Source organism: Pelophylax lessonae, assembly GCF_965119305.1.
Source record: "Pelophylax lessonae genome assembly, chromosome: 6".
NCBI classification, from domain to species: domain Eukaryota; kingdom Metazoa; phylum Chordata; class Amphibia; order Anura; family Ranidae; genus Pelophylax; species Pelophylax lessonae.
The window spans coordinates 314,769,893-314,787,799 of record NC_138773.1 but is presented as its reverse complement, the minus strand read 5'-3'; the positions used below and the strand labels follow the sequence as shown (position 1 = coordinate 314,787,799).

At 43.2% G+C, this 17,907-nt stretch overlaps 1 long non-coding RNA gene across 1 annotated transcript in view; it reads right to left on the bottom strand.

Moving 5' to 3' along the window:
- Positions 1-17,907, bottom strand: part of LOC309558097 — a 540,747-nt gene that overhangs the window by 191,919 nt on the left and 330,921 nt on the right. The window contains exon 2 of the long non-coding RNA XR_014225404.1: positions 9,812-10,058. This is a non-coding gene — a long non-coding RNA (uncharacterized lncRNA). The remainder of the gene's footprint in view (positions 1-9,811; positions 10,059-17,907) is intronic.

The window sequence follows — 17,907 nt, the reverse complement described above, 5'->3', positions numbered from 1 at the left end:
TTTATACAGTATCCCATAATGCATGAGACAGCCAGTCTCTGCCAATCACTGGTACTGTATCAAAGCCATTGGTCAGGTTTCCTCTCACTGCCCAACATGCCTCCCTATTGAACCAGTGTGAAATACTCTCTAGACTCAATGAATCACACACTGAGCACACTGAGCAGACCTCACTCATAGATCCTGCTCTCTGGTAGGCAGAAAGCAATATAGAATTTGCCTGCTGCTCCTATGATAGGCAGACAGAGCCAAAACTATACTCTCTCACTAGCACTTACCTAGGAGGGTGCTACAGGCAGAAAGGTGATATCCTCCAAGGACATGTGGGGGGTGCTATACTGACACCGAGGCAGCTCTTCTGGAGAGTAGAAGCAACTCCAACTGATTGGATAAGAGAGAAAGCTCCTCTAAGTGCAGCACTGATCATGTTTATTTGCACACAAAAACATAACACTTACAGGATAATAGCGTATAGCGGGCATTTCAGGGCATCACTGGGGTTCCATTCCTGTCCCTGTGGCTCCGTCTCCTTCAGCCATCCAGCAGCAGGAGGGATGGTGGGAATGGAGAGCCTAAACAGGGAGGTCCTTCCATCCGAGGCCACTGTGGAACGCACGCTTCACTTGTGGACCGCACAAGGCGTAGTGACATCAGGGGGCGTTCTTAAGCACTCAAGCACTTAATGCACTGCAATTATGCATTATGGGGAGCTCATTGGCATGCAAACTTGCCACTGAGTGCCCCGGATGTTCGTGTGTTCAGCGAATACACGAACACCCGATGTTCGAGTGGAACTTATGTTCCACGCGAACATCCAGCCCATTCCTAAACTGCACCATCAGGAGCTCTGCTGAACACTGGTTACAGCTTAGACCAGGGTTTCTCAACCTTCTTTCAGTCAAGGCACCCTCTAAAATTATGGACAGCCAGAAGGCACCCCATTCTAAAATGTAAAAAGCTGTTCAAATAGGTTTACATAATGAAGCAACATCCTCAGGTAGGATGCCCACCATTAGGGGTGATTTTTTTCTTCCAAAGCAAATATACTTTTGCACACTGTTACTGACTAGTATTCCAATGTTTCTATTCTTCCTCAATTTTTCTCCATCACTCAAGTAATGTGACGCCAGCAGAGAGGGGCAGGGGAGAACTAAATAAGGATGATATGCAGACCACTGACATATTCCTTATAAACTGATGATGTCATTAGTTGTCAGGATACTGGCGTTAGAAGGTCGTAATGGTGCATAATGAAAACCTGTGGCTTTGTGTAACTAAAAGGCAGACTCGATCCACCTGCTGGCTTGCATACAATTTTTGGGGCAATTTTTTGGGCATTTTGCCAAGGCAGCCCTGAAGAAACCTCAAACCAGCCTGGGCACCCTAGTTGAAAAAGATTAGCTTAGACCCGGCACCATGGATGATCCTACGTTATCCACCAGAGTTATCTGCTTCTGGGCTTATCCAGCTGGTCGGTGGGAGCCTCTCTACTGCTATAGCTACTGGTCTCCAAGCCTGACCCCTGATTGTGACATCATATGAGTTAGGGACCTCAGATTGTAAGCTCCTTGAGGGCAGGGGCTTATGAAAAAGTCCAATATGCAGTGGCGGCTGGTGCTCCATGGGCCGGGGTGCGGAAGATGGACCACACTATACACCCCCCCGGACCACACCATACACCCCCCCACCCAGACCACACCAGCCCTCACACCATACCATACCATCCCCCCCCCAACCCGTCGCTGGCTCACTCACCCTCCCTGGACTGACGTGGAGGGCAGGCAGCAGCGGCGGCAGCTTCCCCCAGCGGCGGCGGTAGCTTCCCCTGCGTCTCCTCCTTCCTCCTTTGCCAATATCATGGCCTCTCCTTTCAGCCAATTGGGAAATGGGTCTCAGGACCAGCTTCCTGATTGGCTGGGAGGAGGATCCGTGTGATAATGGTGAATATTCATTCGCTATTGTCACACAACTGGGTGGGCTCGGGGTGCAGGTGCAGTGTTATTAGAATCTCTGTCTCTAATCACGTGCTTCAAAAAAAAAAAAAACATTGGAATCCATGCGTCCGGCGCCCTGCATGTAGATTAGGGGGCCGGATACATGGATTGGGGGGGGGGGCGGCGCCCCTGCGCCACCAATGCACCAGCCGCCACTGCCAATATGCAAAGTTCTGCATCCATCGTCAGCACTATATAAATACTTAAAATAAACATTTAATACTGCCATATAAAATGCACGGATTATAGAGACAGGGATACCTGAGGACAAGACAAATCTGAAGACAGCTTTCCACCTACACATTCAATATTTGCTCATCATATTGCCACCTAGCTGGGATAGAAAATGTCACAGGAAAGCGGTTTTCTTAATATCACATAATGATGGTGCTCAAAAGACAGTTTTCATGTCTGAGTCTGCAAGCACGGAAACACAAAAACACGAACTTCCATGTACTCTTCAAAAAGAATACAAACTTAATTCAACAGAATGTTCTTACTAAACCAGCTATTGTTTGCTGTCACCAGAAAAGTTCCTGTTTTGGTAGGCAAAGCCAGCAGCAGCAATACATCAGGTGATATAATAATACAAAAAAAACCTGCACTTGGTTGGTTACTAAAAAAAAACAACGAGCAGCTACTGTTCACCCAATAGGGGAATGGACTGAAAAAGATAAATAAATACAGTGCTTGCTAAAAATACATAAATAATTAATTAATTTATATATGTGCAATATGTCCACATTTAATGTATGTATACATTTTAAGCACTTTGGAAATTTTTTGAACTTTAATACTGTATGAATTTATTGATGAATTGAAGTATTTATTCTCTTGAGCGCATTTTGCACATCTATTTATTTTTTATTTACATATAAAATAATTTTGCACCTGTATTCTTTAAGGACATGTTGCACATATATTCCTCCTACTGGACTAATTTATAAATATATATATACATACATAATGAAAACAATATAATTAGTAGTAATCAGCATGGATTTATGAAAAATCGTTCTTGCCAAACCAATCTATTAACCTTCTACGATGAAGTGAGCTGCCACCTAGATAAAGGTAAGCCTGTGGATGTGGTGTATCTGGACTTTGCAAAGGCCTTTGACACCGTTCCCCACAAACGATTACTGTACAAACTAAGGAAGGTAGGTATGGACCATAAGGTGAGTACCTGGATAGAGAACTGGCTCCAGGGGAGAGCCCAGAGGGTGGTGATTAATGGGGAGTACTCGGATTGGGCGGGTGTGGAAAGTGGGGTCCCCCAGGGTTCTGTCCTGGGACCAATCCTGTTTAATTTGTTCATAAATGATCTAGAGGAGGGGATATCTAGTACAATCTCAGTATTTGAAGATGATACTAAACTAAGCATGCCAATATCTTCTATGCAGGATGTGGGAACCTTACAAGCGGACCTGAACAAAATAATGCGGTGGGCAACTACATGGCAGATGAGGTTTAATGTTGATAAATGTAAAGTAATGCACTTGGGGGCCAGAAACCAGAAAGCAAGCTACTCACTAGGGGGGGAACCTCTGGGTGAGTCTAGGATGGAAAAGGACCTGGGGGTACTGGTAGACAACAGGCTTGGAAGTGGCATGCAATGCCAAGCCGCCGCAAGCAAAGCCAACAGAATACTGGGATGTATAAAAAAAGGGGATTCACTCCAGAAATAAAGAGATTATTCTTCCACTCTACAAGACTCTGGTCCGGCCACATCTGGAGTATGCTGTCCAGTTCTGGGCACCGGTCCTCAGGAAGGATGTGCTGGAACTGGAGAAAGTCCAGAGAAGGGCAACAAAAATAATTAGGGGAATGGAGGACATCAGCTATGAGGAAAGACTACAAGCACTGAACCTATTCTCTCTGGAGAAGAGACGATTGAGGGGGGATATGATATCAATGTACAAATATTGTACTGGTGACCCGAGCATAAGGAACAAACTATTCAGAGTAAGGAAATACAATAAGACACGGGGCCACTCACTAAAACTTGAGGAAAGGCGGTTTAACCTTAAAATGCGTAAGGGGTTCGTCACTGTAAGAGCGGTAAGGATGTGGAATTCTCTTCCACAAGCAGTCATATCAGCAGGGAGCATTGATAGTTTCAAAAAACTATTAGATGAGCACCTTAAAGACCACAACATACAGGGGTATACAATGTACAACATACAGGGGTATACAATGTACAACATACAGGGGTATACAATGTACAACATACAGGGGTATACAATGTACAACATACAGGGGTATACAATGTACAACATACAGGGGTATACAATGTACGGTTAACAGCAAACACACACACACATCATAGGTTGAACTGGATGGACTGATGTCTTTTTTCAACCTCACTAACTATGTAACTATGTAACTATCCACATTTATATATGTGCAATATGTCCACATTTAATTTATGTATAAATTTTGAGCACTTTGGACATTTTATGAACCTTAATACTGTATGAATTTATTTATGAACTGAAGTATTTATTCTCTTGAGCACATTGTGCATTTTGCACATATATTTATTATTTATTTTTTATTTACATATAAAAATTATTTTGCACCTGTATTCTTTAAATATGGACATATTGCACATATATTCCTCCTACTGGACTAATTTATAAATATGTATATATATATATATATATATATATATATATATACACACACATCTATATATGTGCAATATGTCCACAGTTAATGTATGTATACATTTTGAGCACTTTGGACATTTTTTGAACTTTGATACTGTATGAATTTATTTATTTTTTTTTAATTTATTTATGAATTTAAGTATTCACTCTCCTGAGCGCATTTTGCATTTTGCACATCTAGTTATTATTTATTTTTTATTTACATATAAAAATTATTTTGCACCTGAATTTTTTAAATGTGGACATATTGCACATATATTCCTCCTACTGGACTAATTTATATATATATATGTAAATATATATATATGTGTATATATATATATATATATATATGTGTGTGTATCCAATTTATATATGTGCAATATGTCCACATTTAATTTATGTATACATTTTGAGCACTTTGGACATTTTATGAACCTTAATACTGTATGAATTTATTTATGAATTGATTTATTCTCTTGAGCACATTGTGCATTTTGCACATATATTCTTCCTACTGGACTAATTTATGAATATATATATATATATATATATATATATATATATATATATATATATATATATATATATATATATATATATATATATATATATATATATATACACATTTATATATGTGCAATATGTCCACATTTAATGTATGTATAAATTGAGCACTGGACATTTTTTTGAACTTTAATACTGTATGAATTTATTTATGAATTTAAGTATTTATTCTCTTGAGCGCATTTTGCACATCTATTTATTTTTTATTAAAAATATAAGATTATTTTGCACCTGTATTCTTTAAATGTGGACATATTGCACATATTTTCCTCCTACTGGACTAATTTATAAATATATATACAGTATATATATATATATATATATATATATATATATATATATATATATTTATATATATATATATTATATATATCCACATTTATATATGTGCAATATTTCCACATTTAATTTATGTATACATTTCGAGCTCTTTGGACTTTTATGAACTTTGATACTGTATACATTTATTTATGAATTGAAGTATTTATTCTCTTGAGCACATTGCACATTTTGCACATCTATTTATTATTTATTTTTTATTTACATATAAAAATTATTTTGCACCTGTATTCTTTAAGTGTGGACATATTGCACATATATTCCTGATGAGGAGGCACTAATGAGGCTGCACTGATATGCGGTACTGATGGACACTGATAAGGCATCACTGATGGGCACTGATGAGGAGGTTCTGAAGAGGCTGCACTGATAAGCGGCACTGATGGACACTGATAGGCAGCACTGAAGGGCACTAACAGAAGTACTGATGGGCACTGATGAGGCTGCAATGATGATCGGTGTAAATGTGCCCTGTAAGAATTGCCGGTTACTGACTCTCCTCTCCTCATGCTGTGACAGTCTGAGGAAAAGACTGCAGATAACTGGCAAGTTTCTTTACAAGTGATCAGCTGTGATTGGCTCTTTACCGCAAAGGGCACAGCAATTTACAGAGTGCGCTAGATGAGCGCCGCAAGGGGCGCGGATCTGGGAGGACTTCCATGGATGCCCTCCCAGAACTGGACGACCGCGCTGTAGGCTATAGTGCAGTTGGGAAGTGGTTAAACTAATCTCAGTTTGATCAGATGCTTTGAAGGCCAGAAGAGAGGTTTGGGGTCTAAAAGATCCCAGATCTCTCCATAAAGAGGACCTGTCACAGTCTATGCTGTCACAAGGGATGTTGTTTATCCCTTGCCATAACAAAAAAGCTAATCAAAAAAAAAATACACTGTTAACATTTTTTTTTTTTTTTTAATAAAATAAATGATAAAATAAAAAAAAGTAAAAAAAAAAAAAAAACATTTTAAATGCTTAAATGCATGTTAGGTTTCTGTTTACTCACTGTAACATCATCTTTTATATGTTACCAAAAATTGGGTATTATGTTGTGTTTTTTGTGTATTCAAATTCATGTAAGTGTATTTTTTTTCCCAAAAATGTCCTGCACAGATTTCGTATGACATAAAAATACTGTATGCAACAACCACCATTTTATTCTCCATGGCCTCTGCTTAAAAAAATATTCAATGTTTGGGGTTTCTAAGTAGTTTTCTAGCAAACAAAGCCATTCTTGAGCAGCAGTCCAGTGACTGTGCCTAGGGTGAGATGATGTCATCAGTCTGCTGCAGGCAGGAGGAATCATTTCCTCAGTCTCCCCTCCCCCAGTGACTGCCCATAGTGTATACTGATGGTGTTAGCTGAGCAATGGACAATGGCAGTAGGGGAGTGGATGGTGTCAGTATTTTTTATTTTTAGGATTTTTATAGGAGCCTTGTTAGGGGCTTTTGTGAAATATCAGGGGGTCTAAACAGGGGGAATCTGTACCACACAGGGTGATTAGGGTATATAATCTACAGTATTTCACAAAAGTAAGTACACCCCTTACATTTTTGTAAATATTTTATTCTATCTTTTCATGTGACAACACTGAAGAAATGACACTGTGCTACAATGTAAAGTAGTGAGTGTACAGCTTGTATAACAGTGTAAATTTGCTGTCCCCTAAAATAACTCACACACAGCCATTGATGTCTAAAGCGCTGGCAACAAAAGTGAGTACACCCCTAAGTGAAAATGTCCAAATTGGGCCCAAAGTGTCAATATTCTGTGTGGCCACCATTTTTTTCCAGCACTGCCTTAACCCTCTTGGGCATGGAGTTCACCAGAGCTTCACAGGTTGTCACTGGAGTCCTCTTCCACTCCTCCATGATGACATCACAGAGCTGGTGGATGTTAGAGACCTTGCGCTCCTCCACCTTCTGTTTGAGGAAGCCCCACAGATCCCCAATAGAGTTTAGGTCTGGAGTTATGCTTGGCCAGTCCATCGCCTTTACCCTCAGCTTCTTTAGTAAGGCAGTGGTCGTCTTGGAGGTGTGTTTGGGGTCGTTATCATGTTGGAATACTGCCCTGCGGCCCAGTCTCTGAAGGGAGGGGATCATGCTCTGCTTCAGTATGTCACAGTACATGTTGGCATTCATGGTTCCCTCAATGAACTGTAGCTCCCCAGTGCCGGCAGCACCCATGCAGCCTCAGACCATAACACTCCCACCACCATGCTTGGCTGTAGGCAAGACACACTTGTCTTATGGTCTTGGCCACCGTGCTGCAGCTCAGTTTCAGGGTCTTGGCAATCTTCTTATAGCCTAGGCCATCTTTATGTAGAGCAACAATTCTTTTTTTCAGATCCTCAGAGTTCTTTGCCATGAGGAGCCATGTTGAACTTCCAGTGACCAGTTTGAGAGAGTGAGAGCGATAACACCAAATTTAACATACCTGCTCCCCATTCACACCTGAGACCTTGTAACACTAACGAGTCACATTGGGAGACACTGGGGAGGGAAAATGGCTCATTGGGCCCAATTTTGGACATTGTCACTTAGGGGTGTACTCACTTTTGTTGCCAGCGGTTTAGACATTAATGGCTGTGTGTTGAGTTATTTTGAGGGGACAGCAAATTTACACTGTTAGGGTCCATTCACACTAGCGCGACCTGTCAGGCAACTTGGACGCCTGACAAGTCACGGTCGGTCGCTCGCCATTGAATAGTACAGGACCCGTTCTAATAGGAGCGACACAAGTCGCTCCGACTTAGAAAAAGGGTCCTGTACTACTTTGGGGCGACCTGGAGGCGACTTGCATTGACTTCAATTATATGAAGTCCGTGCAAGTCGCGCCGAAGACTTCACAGGTTGCCCCACAAAGTCGCGTCGCACCAGTCTGAATGGGCGCTTATACAAGCTGTACACTCACTACTTTACATTGTAGCAAAGTGTCATTTCTTCAGTGTTGTCACATGAAAATATAGAATAAAATATTTACAAAAATGTGAGGGGTGTACTCACTTTTGTGGGATACTGTAAAGGTAAACAAGCATTTTAAAATATATTAAAACCTGAAAACAAGGATGGTGTCAGTAGGGCAGTGTCCAGGGTCAGTAGAGCAGAGGAATCTGCCCCGCATTAGGGTAATTACATTGTGCCCAGGCACATCCAGCACACCCTGTGCACACATCCATGTACTGTATATACCTGGAAGGGTTGTACTGACACATTTCTCAGCATGCTGCAATCATCTAAGAAAAACAAATCCACATTTTCAGGAACTCAACACTGAAGAATGTTTTCAGGAGGACGCATTGTTTCCACGCGTCGCGGTTTCTGCTTTTGCCAGTCACATTAATCGCCATAAATCCGAGGTCTGATGCTGTTAATTTCATGGCTGGCACGGCTCACCCACCAGGCCCAGCATTGGACCATCAAGCCTTCGGCTCGGCAACGTAATGACCTGTATAGAATCCACGGGTATTTAAAGACCTTAATTAATCATGATTAATGCGCGGAGCTGCTACAGGGCGCAAAACATGTGAGCCGCTGTAATTAATGGCAAACAAAAAGCCAAACGCCTCCCTGATGAGTCGCCGTAAAAGTGACCAATGCTGTTCCTAATAAGATGTTGCCACGCGCTCTTCAATCATGATTTACCTCTAATAACCGGGACTGTCACCGGGAATGATCGGCTTCTGCCGTGACCTTATAGAACAGGCGCACTGTGCGCGTGGGGGGGGGGGGGATATGGGGGGAGAATGTTCGTTTTAGTAAAGCGATGAACAAAGTGAAATATGTTTAAATACTTTCCTCTTCCAGATATGTTACCATTTGTGTTCATTCCTTCAATGGATTAAACAATTGCTACAAATGTTGCAAGTTTCAATCTGATTGTATCTTACCTTCGCTGGCCCCTCCCTTCCCCCCCGCATCAATGTAATCATTTCTTTTTTCATTTAACCACTTCTGGACCGGAAGGATTTGTCCCCTTAACGACCAGGCCCTATTTTGCGATTCGGCACTGCGTTACTTTAACGCACAATTGCGCGGTCGTGCGACGCTGTACCCAAATAAAATTGATGTCCTTTTTTTCCCACAAATAGAACTTTCTTTTGGCGGTATTTGATCACCTGTGCGATTTTTTTTTAGAAAAAAGAGCAACAATTCTGAAAAAAAAAAAAAAAAACAATATTTTTCACATTCTGCTATATAACATTCTCAAAAAAAAATGTAAAAATCAAAATTTTTCAACACTTTAGGGCAATTTGTTTTCTGCTACATATTTTTGGTAAAAAAAAAAATCGCAATAAGCGTATTTTGATTGGTTTGCGCAAAAGTTATCGCGTCTACCAACTACGGGAAAGATTTATGTCATTTTTTTTTTTTTTTACAAGTAATGGCGGCGATCTGCGATTTTTAGCGGGACTGCGACATTGCAGCGGACAGATCGGACCCCTAACTGACATTTTTGACACTTTTGGGGGGACCAGTGACATTACTACAGTAATCAGTGCTAAAAATATGCACTGTTACTGTAATAATGACACTGGCAGGGAAGGGGTTAACACTGTGGGTGATCAACGGGTTAAATGTGAGCCTAGGGGAGTGATTCTAACTGTATGGGGGCGGGGCTTATGGATTGACCATAGAGACCTGTGATCCTATATAGAAGGATCACAGGCGCTCTGTGATCATTCCATGGAGAAGAACGGTCAGACGTATATACAACAGCTGACCGTTCTTCTCTCTCAGCAGGGAGCGATTGCGGGTGTCAGGCGGTAATCAGAGCCGCCTGCCCCGTGCATCGGAGCCCCCGCTGATGAGTGGGGGAAGGAGTGCGCGGCCAGGGGCTCGCACTCGTCCCCTAGCTGCTGGCGCACAACCAATGTAGCCCTATGTCGTTTCGCGCAGGAGGGCCAGCCTGCCGCAGTATAAATGCGGTGGGCGGTCCGGAACCGGTTAAACCTTTCCATTTACATGACATACCTAATTTTTATATTCCCTGACATCATCACTGGGTCTCTGTGCTTCTCTAGGCAGATTATGGCTGGTGGGAGGGGCCGGCAGGGTGCTGTACATAACTTTCTGAAAACATTACAGCACTCGGTTTCAGTACTCCTCTCAAGAGCCCTCAGTCTTGATGCAAGCAGGGGCTCTCGGGGGGGGGGGGGGGGAGTTATGCAAAAGTCAAATTGCTTTGATGGGTAGGTGTCAGTCTGGAGGAGTGGGCGTTCCCGGGCAGGATTCATTTGTCCCAGCTAGTGTCAGTGGCATCTCCTCAATATGCACTGATTGAGGATAAACATGAACAAAGACTGCCTATGATCTATAGGGAGTGTTTTGGCGCTCTCAGGTGGTGCTATCAATGGGGTGGCTGCAAATTGTGGACAGGTTTCAGGGTAAAACCAAAAAGAAGCACCAACACATGGGAGATATATCATTAAGAGCCTGGGCACAAGGGGGGGATTTAAAGTCCGTGTGCAAGTTCCTAGACAGACAGTGATGGTGTGCTCTCTTCAAATCCAGAGGGGAGGGGGGAGAGAGAGGGAAATCCGAGGTTGACCCTGGGATGGATGGATGGATGGATGGAGGGGTTGTCACTCAGGGCAGCTGACCGGAGGAGTGAAGCAGCTCTGTATCAGAAATATAGAAGAGAGGAAAGCGCCTCTTGAGTGTTGTAAACGATTTAATGACAAAAATGATAGTAGTGACTCACATTAAGGTACTCGTTATCTTGTGGATGGATGGTGGGATACATTATTAATACTGCCAAGATATGTTCACAATTCCACAACCTAACCTTGTGTATCCCACCATCCATTCAGCTCATGAATGGTCCCCTACTGCTGAACAATCCCCACTGCTTTAAAGATACTATTGCCACTTTAAATCTGATCCCAGCATTGCCGCTTTTATTGTTAGTACACGCCCGATCGTGTCCTATGAAGTTTGCTCTCTCCCTTTGCTCCGGAGACTTGAGAAAGGAGTGCGCATGCCCGAACCTGGCATCGACGTATGCTCCGAAACGCGTTGTGAAGCCCGGTTTGCCCTCACTGCCCTTCTCTGCACATGTGACGTCAGACGCTGCCGGCCGCTGTTTGAACTCCTCCAAGTTCCTCCACCGAGTCTACCCGGAATTCGGCAGAGCAAGCCTCCAGAGCCCACCCGGACGATTAGACTGACTTGAACTGAGCAGACATCCAGCCTCCGGAGCACAACGCCACACACGATAACGAATACCTTAATGTGAGTCACTACTATCATTTTTGTCATTAAATCGTTTACAACACTCAAGAGGCGCTTTCCTCTCTTCTATATATGCCTATGATCTATGGGGGACCTGATGTAAGAGGGACTCTGATTAGGACCCTAAAGAAAGGGGGACTCTGATTGGGACCCTGATATAAAGGGGAACTCTAATGCAAGAGCGGCTTTGATGGGGATTCTTGTGTAAGGACAGGTTCTCATGTTGGGAGGGGGGACTACTGATAAGGAGGAACTTCGATGGGGACCCTGATGTAAGGCGGGACTCTGATGGGGATCTTGATGTAAGGGGGACTTTGATGGGGACTCTGATGTAGGGGGGACTCTAATGGAAGGGGAAACTTTGATGGGAAACCTGATGTAACTGATGGACTTTAAAGGGTATTTTTGTGGAAGGGGGGGGGACTCTCATGTTAAGAGAGACTCTGAATTAGGGGGGGGACTCTGAATTAGGGGGGACTCTAAAGAAAGGGGGACTCTGATTGGGACCCTGATATAAGGGGGAACTCTAATGCAAGAACCACTTTGATGGAGATTCTTGTGTAAGGACAGGCTCTCATGTTGGGAGGGGACTACTAGTAAGGAGGAACTCTGATGGGGACCCTGATGTAAGGGGGGACTCTTCTATGTTAGGGTGACATTAATGGGGATTTTTGTGTAAGGAGGGACTCTCATGTTAAGGGGGAGTCTGATGTAGGGGGGGACTCTGATTGGAATCCTGATGTAAGAGGGACTCTGATTGGGACCCTGATGTAAGCAGTACTCTAATGAGGACTATTATGTAGGAGGACTTTGATGGAGATTTTTGAGTAAGGGGGGACTTTCATGTTAAGGGGGACTATGATGTAGGGGGGACTCTGATTGGGACTATTCTGTAAGGGGACTTTAATAGAGATTCTTGAGTAAGGGGGGACTCTCATGTTAAGGGGGACTCTGATGTAGGGGGGACTCTTATTGGGACCCTAATGTAAGGGGGAACTTTGATGGGGATCCTGATATAACCGGGACTCTGATTGGGACCGTGATGTAATGGGTACTCTGATGATAACTATTATGTAAGAGAACTTTGATGGAGATTCTTGAGTAAGGGGGGACTTTCATGTTAAGGGGGGACTATGATGTAGGGGGGGACTCCTATTGGGACCCTAATGTAAGGGAGGACTTTGATGGGGACCCTGATGTAATAGGGACTCTGATTGGCACCCTGATGTAAGGGGTACTATTATATTATTATTATGGGACTATTATATAAGGGGGACTTTGACGGGGATTCCTGAGTAAGGGGGGACTCTGATGGAGGGGGGACTCTGAATTAGGGGAGGGACAACTCTGATGGGGACCCTGATGTACTGAGAAGTTAAACTGCACCCCCCCCCCCCGCCAAAGATGTATGAGCATTATGTGTCAGCAAAATTCCCCCCCACCCTACATGATACCACAATGCCCAGGGAAGTCTCCCCTCCTGCCCACCCCTTGTCCCGGCCTTGGGTTTGGCGACCCCTGCTGTAAGGCAGCGCACATGCGATTCAGCGAACCACAACCGCAGTCATGCATTAGGGATGGCACCCCGATGCACTCCGGCTACACACATTGCTCAGAATGCTGCAACATTGCGTGACTCCTGAGGAGGTTTTTGCGCATTAGCGGCCCTTTATTTTCCATGGGCTGCCCGAACACAACGCACAGTACTGTGTAACGCACCGTGCCCCCAATGCATGGAGAAAAAGTCAACGATCCCTGGAAGTGTATAAAAGAGGGGGATAGTGGTAGTGGGACTTTGAATGAGGTAGGTTGCTGAATAAAATAAATAAATAAATAAAACTAGAATATAGATTATACTCTAGTTTTATTTTTTTTATTTTATATTTTTTTTGTTTTTTTTTATTTTTTTATTTATTTTTCTATGTTTTTTTTTCTTTTTATTCCACAACCTACCTCATTCAAAGTCCCACTACCACGATCCTCCTCTTTTATACATAGTATCAGGGATGGAGGTTTGTTGCTGTTAATACCTCCGATCATTTTCCTCTATACCGATCCCTGGAAGTGTATAAAAGAGGGGGGTAGTGGTAGTGGGACTTTAAATGAGGGAGGCTGTGGAATAAAAAATAAATAAATTTAAAAAAAAATAGACTATAGATTATATTCTAGTTTATTTTTTTATTTTTTTTTAATTTTTCTATTTTTTGTTTTTTTATTTATTAATTTTTTTTTAAGTTTTTTTTGTAGTTTTTTTATTTATTTATTTATTTTTTTTATTCCGCAACCTACCTCATTCAAAATCCCACTACCACGATCCTCCTCTTTTATACATAGTATCAGGGATGGAGGTTTGTTGCTGTTAATACCTCTGATCATTGTCCTCTATACTGATCCCTGGAAGTGTTTAAAATAGGGGGATAGTGGTAGTGGGACTTTGAATGAGGTAGGTTGCGGAATAAAAAATAAATAAATAAATAAAAAAAAACGACAAAAAAATAAAAATAAACAAATAAAAAATAAATAAATAAATAAATAAAAAAAACTAGAATATAGATTATATTCTAGTTTATTTTTTAATTTTTTTTATTTTTTGTATTTTTTTGTTTTTTTAATTTTTTTTAATTTTTTTTGTTTTTTTTTTTGTAGTTTTTTTATTTATTTATTTTTATTCCGCAACCTACCTCATTCAAAGTCCCACTACCACGACCCTCCTCTTTTATACATAGTATCAGGAATGGAGGTTTGTCGCTGTTAATACCTCCGATCATTTTCCTCTATACCGTTCATATGTGAGCCCGCTGCATGCAAAGCTCTGATAGAAATCATCATCTTTCAGTCATTCGATGTCACACTTCGGAAGACAGCGGTAAAAGCGGCGGAGCGCTGGAACGTTCGTCACATCGCCCCTTATGCTGTTTATTTATTTGTCGCTGGAAATCACAAAATATTTTTTCCATTTCATCGCCAGACAAGCTGTTCTCTGGGTGCCCAACTGCTGATTAAAATTAATATGATTTATTAGATGTATGCAGATTTTTTTCCTAAGCCCTTCCTGAGGCTCGACAAAAAATCTGCAGGCGAGGTACAGAGGAGAAGAGAACATTTATTTACAAGTGATTGAATTATGAATAAGAGTATAGAAGACACAATCACAGGCTGTCCTAATGGCTTCCATTCAGCTTTCCGCAGAATGTTCTCCCAAGAACCGCCATTCACCGCCATCTCCATTTGTACGGCTTTATTTAATGTATAGAGTGCCGACGTACTCTTCAGATGTTTACAAAGTACACAGAGCCATTCATGATGCTGGTTGACCCTGAAGGTGCTTACAAACGAATGTTCCTGCTATAGTCATACACACAAAAACAACTTGAATAGACCGGGACTAAAATTGCCATTGCACCTCTTCTTATTAAAAGTGCTCTCTTCCCTTCAACATGGGGAAGAATGTGCAAAATAAAAACCGATGGGAGGAAAAAAGTGTCATGGCATCCCTTGGCAGGTGACATGGTGGTCATTCAAGGCTTGGAACCCAAGTGATTGCTCGTCTTCACCAGAACTCCTGATGAGGAAGATGGGCTGGTATCCCTGGTGGTCCCGGTCTTCTTCGCTACAAGCTGCTACCAGGTCACATCCCTCAGACTGCCCCACACTGGAAGAATGTACAAAATAAAAACCCATGGGAGGAAAAAAGTGTCATGGCATCCCTTGGCAGGTGACATTGCGGTCACTCAAGGCTTGGAACCCAAGTGATTGCTCGTCTTCACCAGAACTCCTGATGAGGAAGATGGGCTGGAATCCCTGGTGGTCCTGGTCTTCTTCGCTACAAGCTGCTACCAGGTCACATCCCTCAGACTGCCCCACACCGGAAGAATGGGCAAAATAAAAACCCATGGGAGTAAAAAGTGTCATGGCATCCCTTGGCAGGTGACATGGTGGTCACTCAAGGCTTGAAACCCAAGTGATTGCTCATCTTCACCAGAACTCCTGATGAGATGGGCTGGTATTCCTGGTGGTCCCGGTCTTCTTCGCTACAAGCTGCTACCAGTCACATCCCTCAGACTGCCCCACACTGGAAGAATGGGCAAAATAAAAACCCATGGGAGTAAAAAGTGTCATGGCATCCATTGGCAGGTGACATGGTGGTCACTCAAGGCTTGAAACCCAAGTGATTGCTCGTCTTCACCAGAACTCCTGATGAGATGGGCTGGTATTCCTGGTGGTCCCGGTCTTCTTCGCTACAAGCTGCTACCAGGTCACATCCCTCAGGCTGCCCCACACTGGAAGAATGTACAAAATAAAAACCCATGGGAGGAAAAAGTGTCATGGCATCCCTTGGCAGGTGACATGGTGGTCACTCAATGCTTGGAATCCAAGTGATTGCTCGTCTTCACCAGAACTCCTGATAAAGATGGGCTGGAATCCCTGGTGGTCCCGGTCTACTTTGCTACAAGCTGCTACCAGGTCACATCCCTCAGACTGCTCAACCAACAGGCTAGCTGGTGCAGAAAAGCTACAGTGTGGAGATTGTACACAAAACGCCACGCAGAAGAGCAGTCTGGTCCAGGCAGAAGTCTCACAGCAGGCAAGTAAGTAGTCAGGTCCAAGCAGAGGTAGTGAGCAGGTAGCAGGGAACAGAGTAGTCAGATCCAGGCAGAGGTAATGATCAGGTAGCAGGGAACAGAGTAGTCAGATTCAGGCAGAGGTAGTGATCAGGTAGCAGGGAACAGAGTAGTCAGATCCAGGCAGAGGTAATGATCAGGTAGCAGGGAACAGAGTAGTCAGATTCAGGCAGAGGTAGTGATCAGGTAGCAGGGAACAGAGTAGTCAGATCCAGGCAGAGGTAGTGATCAGGTAGCAGGGAACAGAGTAGTCAGATTCAGGCAGAGGTAGTGATCAGGTAGCAGGGAACAGAGTAGTCAGATTCAGGCAGAGGTAGTGATCAGGTAGCAGGGAACAGAGTAGTCAGATTCAGACAGAAGTCATAAGGAGGCAAGAGTGTAATCAGTGGCAGGCAAGAGAGTTGTCAGGTCCAGACCAAAGTCATAGGGAGGGAAGAGTAGACAGTAGCAGGCAAGAGAGTAGTTAGGTCCAGACATAGATTGTGGGAAAGCACGAAATGCTATCTAAAATAGCTCATAGCTGGTCTTCCATTCAGCTTCCGCAGAATGTTCTCCCAATAACCGCCATTCACTGCATCTCCAATTGTACGGCTCTATTTAATGTATAGAGTGCCGATGTACTCTTCAGATGTTTACAAAGTACACAGAGCCATTCATGATGCCGATTGACCCTGAAGGTGCTTACAAACAAATGTTCCTGATATAGTCATATACACACAAACAAAAACAACTTGAATAGACTGGGACTAAAATTCCCATTGCACCTCTTCTTATTCAAAGTGCTCTCTTCCCTTCCCTAAAACACTGGAAGAATGTGCAAATTAAAAACCCATGGGAGGAAAAAGTGTCATGGCATCCCTTGCAGGTCTCCATACTGTAGCCTTTCTGTTCCAGCTATCCCCATGGTAAAGCAAATCTGAGGACCTTGACCTGGTGACAGCTTGCAAAAAAAAAAAACAAAAAACGAGGGTACTAGGGCTTCCAGTCCATTTTCGCTATCAGGAGCTCTGGTGAAGACCAGCTGTGAGCTTTTCTAGTTCCCAAGTGCTATGCTTGTTGCTGTCACAGATCGTTCTCACCACCCTCTTGCCTGCTGCTTTCCCACTATCTGTCTGAATCTACTCTCTTGCCTGCCCATGACCTCTACCTGGACCTGACTACTCTCATCTCATCTACATCCCATGGGGGTCACTCCAGGCTTGGAACCCAAATGACAGCTGGTCTTCACCAGAACTCCTGATGATAAAGATGGTCTGGAATCCCTGGTGGTCCCGGTCTTCTTCTCTACAAGCTGCTACCAGGTCACATCCCTCAGACTCAGGGGAGGACTGGGCCAGGGGGGCAATTTCCCCCTGGACCGCTCTGATGCCCTGTAAAAAGGCTGCATCGCTTCTGCCACAGACATGCCTAAGTAAAAAGTCCCTGCCGCTGACCTACTGAGAGCAGGTTGAAGAAAAGCACAGAGGGCAGCACTAGCCCCCCCCCTCCCCACACCCCTAGCATGGAT